The following is an 8,234-nucleotide window of genomic DNA, read 5'->3' as shown; positions in this document are numbered from 1 at the left end:
GGGCACCATCTAGTTCCTCTGGTCTCAGGCTGATGAAGTCTCTGGTTTATGTGGCCCTTTGTGTCTCTTGGGCTAATACTTTCCTTGTGTCTTTGGTGTTCTTTGTTCTTCTTTACTCCTAGTGGTTGGGACCAATTGATGCATCTTAGATGGCTGCTTGCAAGCTTTTAAGACCCCATACGCCCAAAAAAAAAATAAATTTCATTTCTAAAAACTATCAAGAAATACTTAGAAAATGAAACTTAAAACAAGATAATGTTTATAATAGCATCAAAAAATATGAAGCATATACAGTAATAAATCTAACAAAACATGTGCAAGGCTTGGAGGAAATTATTATAAAGCTTTACTAACAGACATTAAAGAAGATCTAAATAAATGGAGAGTTATATTATATTTACGAATTGAACAATTTAATGTTGTAAACATTTTAATTCTCCCCAAATTGGTTTATAAATGTATTGCAGTCTCAATCAAAATACTAGTATAGTTTTATCCCCATATTAACAAGCTGAAAACTCAAAAAAAAAAAAAAAGCCAAAAACCAAACCCATTGCCATCGAGTCGATTTCAACTTATAGCGACCCTATAGGACAGAACAGAACTGCCCCATAGGGTTTCCAAGGAGCAGCTGGTGGATTCAAACTGCTGACCTTTTGGTTAGCAGTCGAGCTCTTAACCACCACACCACTGGGGCTCCATATGAAAGCTCAGAGCGCAAAAAACAGCCAAGATACGCTTTAAGGGAGAAGAACAAGGTGTGAGTCCTTATTATTAACCTAAAGAAATCCAGACTTATTATTAAACCAAGTACTTAGGTTGGGGGATACTAGTTCACTGATAGAAAAACAGACCAATGTAATAGAGAGCCCAAAATAAACTCATACATATTTAGATATGAATGAATAAGACTTTTTAATAAAATAGTATTGGGAAAATTGAGTATCTACACAGAAAAATGTGAAATTAGACTCCCACTTTATATCATACACAAAAATCAATTCCAGGGGAATTGAATGTCAAAGTATGAAAGACTAAATAAGAAATATTTGGAAGACAATATAGCTAAATATGTTCATAACCTTGGGATAGAGAACGATTTCCGTAATCAAGACACAGAAAGCACTAAACATAGAAGAAAAAACAAATTTCACTTCATTAAAATTAAGAACTATTGTTCACTAAAGGCACCAAATAGAGGGTGAAAAGACCATCTACAGGGTAGGAGATATCTGCCACACATGGTATCCAGAAAAACTCCTATAAATCAGCAATAAAAAATCAGAGAACTCAACAGAATCTACTTGAATAGGCATTTAAGGAAAGAAGAAATCCAAAAGGCTAAGCAAGAGACAAATCTCATCAGTGATCTAGAAAATGCAAATTAAAGCTACATGTGATACTGTTACCTTCCCCCAACACTCAGTTGACAAAACTAGAAAACTATGACAATCCCATGAGGACGTGGAACCACAGGATCTTTTCTATATGACTGGTGGGAGAGTTACAAAATGACTTAGAGTTATCTGATAATGTTGAAGGTGAACACACCCTAACCTGCTGCTGTCCAGTAAATTCTGACTTATAGGGACTCTACAGGACACAGCAGAACTGCTTCACTCATAGAGTTTCCAAGGCGGTAAATCTTTATTGAAGCAGACTGCCACATCTTTCTCCCATGGAGCGGCTGGTGGGTTGGAACCACGACCTTCTGGTTAGCAGCCGAGTGCTTAACCACTGTGCCACCAAGGCCCCTTTGAACACACCCTACAGCACAGCAATGCCCCTCCCGCTTTTTCATACACGAGAACCACAGCACATGTTCACATGTTTTCTCATAGAAAATAAAATAGAGTGCTCATAGAAGCATCATTCTTAATTGCCAAAAAGTAGAATCAACTCAAATAGCCAACAATAATAATAAGTGAACTGTGGTATATTACTATAATGGAATACACAGCAATAAAAATAAAGGATCTATAGCTATAGGTGGAGCCCTGATGGCACAGTGGTTAAGAGCTCAGCTGCTAACCAAAAGGTCAGCAGTTCAAATCCACCAGTTGCTCCCTATGGGGCAGTTCTATTCTGTCTTATAGGGTCGCTATGAGTCTGACTTGACTCGATGGCCACGGGTTTGGTTTTGGTTTTTATAGCTACAGGTAACCACATGGAAAAATCTCACAAACATAACACTGTGTTAAAGGAACAAGCCACACAATAGTAACTACAGTATTATTCCATCTATATATAGTTCAAAACCAGGCATATGTAGGTAAAGCTATAGTGAAGCTGTCGAGAAAAGCAAGGCAGTAATTATCACAAAGCTCAGGAAGGTGGAGATATGGGGGAGGGAAGGAGATGTGATGAAGGAGGAGGGTATGATTAGTAGGAAACCAGGGGGGCTTCTGGGGAGATGACAATATTCTATTTATTAAACTGGCTGATGGGTTGTACTGTTGTTCTTTATAATTTAATCACACTTTAAATATGTTTCTTTTTTTATTCAACAGTTAACAAAACTTATTAAAATCATATTTCAGAAAAGATCCCTACTGCTCAGAAAGGAAGCTATTTTAATTATTGATATTTTCACATTGGCCCTTTATATTTATTACATAAAATGCAATGTTTCCTTTGAAGGAGAAATTAAGACTAATGCAACTGGGAGAGGCAAACAAATCCCTGTATCTCATGAATTGCTCTTGTCTGATCTAATACACTCTATGCATCAGCTTAGAAATCTTAGATGAATCATTTTATTTAGGTTCCTAATTAAATGTCCTTAAAACCAAAAAAACCAAACTTGTTGCTGTAGAGTCGATTCCAACTCATAGCAACCCTACAGAACAGGGTAGAATTGCCCCACAGTGTTTCTAAGAAGCGACTGGTGGATTCGAACTGCTGACCTCTTGGTCAGCTGCTGTAGCTCACTGTAGCTCTTAGCCACTGTGCCACCAGGGCCCCTAGATGTCCTTAGGCCACAAGATTAGCTGAAAGATGAGGGAAGTATCGAGCCTGAAGCAGACTCTTGTCTCAGGGGCCAGACCTTTGATACCTGGGCTAGAAACTAGCAGGTTGCTGTCATCCTTAAGCTTCACAGCCACAAGCATCCAGCAAGAAACAAAGCTAAAGAAAGATGGAAATCTGCTTCTTCTTTACTTCCCTAGGGGGGTAAGAGCTGCGTGGCTCACATCCTAGATCCAGCCTTATATCCTGGGGCAAGTTACTTAATCTGTTTATGCCTCCATTTTCTCATCTGTAAAATGGGACTAACAATAGTACCCATCCTCATAAGGGGACTAAGTTAATACTGGTACTGACAAAGCACCTAGAAAAGTGTCTGGTACATAGAAAGTGCACCAAGAGTTAATACTGGTTGTTACTATTTCTAGACATCCGCTTATATCCAAATCCACTTGAAATCTCCACTCATATCCCTAACTTTACATATCTATTCCCTCGAAACTAGCTCCTCCATCCTTTCAGCCACTCAGAATGAAATCTTGGGGTCATCCTAGATTCTTCTCTCTCTCTCACATTGGTCCATCACAATTTCAAAATCTAGCTGGAATCCAATCACTTCTCACCACCTCCAAGTCATCACCCTGATACAAGCGACCATCTTCTCTTGCCTGCATCACTGCAGTGGCCTTTTACCTGGTGTCCCTGCTTCTACATTTGTCCTCCTCCTCTTCAGTCTGTTCTCAAGACAGCAGCCACACAGTTTTAATAGAATTATCTGTCAAAACTTACGTCCAATCGTACCATGCCTCTGCTCAAAATCCTTCAATGGTTTCCCATCTTACTCATAACAAAGTCAAGTCCTCCCAGTAACCTCCAAAGATCTATGGGATCTGAGTGCCCATGACCTCTCTGCCTCAACCTCTACTCTTTACCTGACATTCACTCCACTCCAGTCATGCACCAGGAGTCCCTGCGTGCTACCAATGGTTAATGCGCTCGGCTGCTAGCTGAAACGTTGGCCGTCCATCCAGAGGCCCCTGAGAAGAAAGGTCTGGCAATCTACTTCTGAAAAATCAGCCATTGAAAACCCTATGGAGCACAGTTCTACTATGACACACGTGGGGCTGCCGTGAGTTACGACTGACTCTAGAGTAACTGCTTTTTATTTTGTTTTGTTTTTTAACCAGGGCACATGGCTGTGTCTCAGGGGCTTTTCACTTGCTGTTCCTTCTGCCTGAAGGCTCCTTCTCCAACTTCTGCAGGCTCACTCCCTCACTTCCTTTAGGTCTTCATTCAAAAGTTACCTCTCAGAGAGTCACCCCCTGATTTTATGTATAATTTCACACCATATTCCCTTCCTCGCTTCAGTTTTCTCTCCTTAGCACCTATCACATCCTCTAACACACTTTTACTCTGGATATACCTCTTTATCATGCTTCTGGTATGGCTCCCCCACAAAATGCATGCTCCATGGGGCATGAATATTCATTTGGTGGTATCCCCAGAGCCCTGAACAGCACTCTGCAAGTGACTGGCAGGTCGTGGGAGCTGAAAACAACACTGGTTGGATGAATAATAAATTTACAAGTTGTCAGCTAATACAATGAACACAGCTAACACAATACTATTCCCTCTTTTTATAACTTTGGGGCCCTGGGTAGATCAATATTTTTAATACCTACTTATAGTGATTAGATTATGTCTTATCACTAGGGCCGTGTGATTTTCCAATGATGTAAACTTGCCCATCCATGACTCCAGAACAAAGCTAATTCCATTCTTCATTAGTGGCTCCCTTGCTGTTTTGTACTCAGAAATACCAAGCAGCTGTCCCAGAACTGGTTCTGAGGAGATCTTGTTTGCCACCAGAAGGCTCCATCGTTAACAGATTGTCCAATTGTTTCATGACTTTAACTTGGGGGGAGCAGAGGCTGTGTCCAACTTTCTCATAATTGTATTTCCAACATCTAAATTTTTTTTGCATGAGTGAACCAGTTAATTGATGCATGTTTGGGTAGTTCATTGTGTTTTATGTCCTACACTGAGGGTGAGATATGCCAAAAGGACCCCCTGGTGAGCTGACAAATTCTCTGAAAGAGGAGAACACTGGAGTTTTAATAAAATATTTTAAGGCCCCTTTTAGGTAAATGGAAAAAAATCATCTTTGAGAGCTCTTCACCCCTCATTACATGAGGGTAGCTGCAAATACACTAGAAATATAACGGATGGTTTTAAGTGTGCATTTTAAGGCAGTCCCAGGAAAAAATGTACGTGTGTGCATGTGTGTATATGTGCACGTATGTATGTATGGGTATGCTGATGTATATACATTTGTATGCATATGCAGGTGTAGATATGTTTGTGGGTTCATGTATATGTATGTGTGCATACAAAAATGGGAAATCATAAACTGACAATAATCAGCTGATCAGAAGAAGGCATGATGAGTACGAGGCCAGCCTAGTTTGCTTGCCTATTTTGTTAAAAATCATCTACTTCACTGAGGAACTATCCTTCAAGTTCTACCTAACACCTCATTAGCCCCATAAATGGGAGTCAGTTATTCTGCAGTAGGGTTCATATTTACCTTTTTATTCATTAATCTAAGTTCCAGGCACAGTATCCCAGGACAGGGGGTGCCCAGGTGGTGCAAATGATTAACAAGCTGAGCTGCTAACCAAGAGGCTGGCATTCAAGTCTACCCAGAGGCACCTCAGAAGAAAGACCTGGCAATCTGCTTCTAAAGATCAGTCACTGAAAGCCTAAGGAGCACAGTTCTACTCTGACACACATGGGGTCACTATGAGTCAGAATCTACTCGAAGGCAATTGGTTTTTTGTGGGGTTTTTTGGATCATGGGATAGACAAAGTCCCTTCTCTCTAGTGGGGAAGATAATCAACCAGTAAATTAACGAACATATAAGCTAATTTCAGATAAACACATGAGCGATGAAAAAAAATAAAGTACGAAAAGGCTAGAAAGTGGAGGCTCCTTTGGACTGAGACGTTAGGACCAACACTTACACGGAGATTTAAGGGGAAAGCCTGGGGAAGAGTTCTTGGGCGGAGGCGACAGGAAGAGCAAAGGGCATGAGCTGGAAATGAACTTGTCCAGAACAGGAAGAGAAGGGGTGCAGCTAGAGAAAATGGAGGTGGAGGTGGAGGAGGAGGTCGGGGAGGACATGATGCCCTGAGGAAGAAGGGCTCTGTTAACATTCATTCCTGTGTACATCACCGTCTCAGACAGAGCCTGAGAACATCATCAAGTACATTTAGAGGCAGAAAACAATTCAAGATATTAGAAGAAAAAAGACCCTCTCCTCTGAGGAGGGAAATACATACGCATGCAAAGTGCAGTGGGCCCTGCCTACATATTCAACAAAAGATTAGGATCTTATTCCACCCCCAACTCACCACCCACCGCCAATAACCAGAATGAAAACATAATAGAAATTAACCACTGGGCTAGTCTTCTTCAAGATTAAGTCTCTCAGCTGTCACCCCTGCCTCCTTCTTAAATGGCTTAACTCATCTCTCGTCCTCCCTCCAAACAAGCGGCTCTTTCTTGGGCTCTTGATAATTAGCTTCTCCAGACACAATGGGAAGGCCTTAGCCCAAGCTTTTAGCAAAGACATTTGAAGCACAAGGGAATATTAGTGTTTTACTTGGGCTGTGGGACAAATGTTCCGGAAATAAAAGTTTTTTGTTTTTTTTTTTATGTTTGCAATTATGCACATCCTGCAATATCTGCATAATGGGTCCAATTCAGGCCTGGCCTTGCCTTGCCACAAAATTGCCATCCTGTGGAGGAGGGTCAGTGCCTAACTTGAGTGAACAGGAAGCCTCATGCGGATCACAGTGCCTTATTTTTTTTTTAACTTTGAGAAATAACTTTGCTCTTTCAGTCAATTTGCATGTATTTGCAAACATATTCTAAACACATATACTTGTAAAATGCACATACTTGAAATCAGCCTTTGCTCTGGGAATCTTTATAGAGTTTAGGTGATGAGTTAGCTGACTGCTCCGTTCTTCCTGGTGTATAGTGAATTTTAAAGCTACAGAGGCTTTATATGAGTTAAACTTCTTGCCACTAAGGAAACTCAGAAATACTACAGGGAAAGCATCAAATGAAAATAAAATATTAGCTGGGTTTAGGTTTCAGTTTGGAAAATATTTCTTTAGAGAACAGTATAAAGATTCAATTCTGAATTGAACAGATTCATTAGAAGCTTTTTTTAAAATTATTTCGATTCTGATCATGGTTTTGCAGAGTATCTATGCATTTAGTTCTGGGCTCAGCAAGTAAGTTTCCAGTTAAATTTCTTGAGTTTTCACCATGTAACCTTAGATTTCTCTTGTATAATCTTCAAACTAGGTATGTGAATGATCTCCTGGCTAACTTAAGCTTTAATTTTAAGTATTTGACATTTAAGGTTCTAATTAAACTCTTTCTAAAGAGAACACTTATCAACATGGTCAGACCCAAAGTGGTCTAAGTCAAAGAGACATGAATCCCACATTGGATCTTCATCAATTTCAGAGTTGTTTTTTTTTTTTTTAAATAAAGAAAACAATTTTACCAAAGATTCAAGGAACGTGATCTTATATGCAATCTCATTCCTAATATCCTCAGGCCTAAAGAGTACATGCCAGCTCTTTCTCACATTCGTGGCTATAAAAGGCTTCTATAGCTCTCATTTGATTTTATTTATGTATTTTTTAAGTAAGATCATGTATCTACTTTTTCCCAGACCAACCACAATGGCATTTATTCACTTTCAATCCTGCCCTAGCTGAATTTCAAAAGAAAGTTGTTCCCCTGATGGATGTAAGCATTTCTGGGGTTGTTTTCCCCACCACACTGCTGCTCTTGGTTTTCCAAAATCAACCTTGGTATATGCTTCAGTGCACCTTAAAATAAGCAGTCAGGTTACCAGGCTGGGGACTAACAACTCTCTGGCTTCACTAAGATTTTTAGTCCAGCTCTGGCCATGTAAATGCCACCAAAATACGAGATTTACCATCAACGGCAGTCTCTTTGTCCCTAACTCTACTGTGCCTACAGCCTCCTTGCATTTTAACTAGGATAGATAGTACATTCCTCTTCCAGGCAGAAATCCAATGCCTGTTTGGCTTTATTCTTAGGTGGGCACAACTTAAAAGATATGCTCTTTTTTCTTTTACTCTTCGTCTGCCAGAAGAATGGTGAAGACAGAGGACCGGGAACTGGGGGAGGGAGAAGGAGTACCCCAGATAACACTTCTCCA

The sequence above is a fragment of the Trichechus manatus genome, unplaced genomic scaffold, assembly GCF_000243295.1.
Source record: "Trichechus manatus latirostris isolate Lorelei unplaced genomic scaffold, TriManLat1.0 scaffold00206, whole genome shotgun sequence".
In the NCBI taxonomy this organism is placed as follows: domain Eukaryota; kingdom Metazoa; phylum Chordata; class Mammalia; order Sirenia; family Trichechidae; genus Trichechus; species Trichechus manatus.
The sequence above is the reverse complement of the archived record's forward strand: the minus strand, read 5'-3'. Positions refer to the sequence as shown.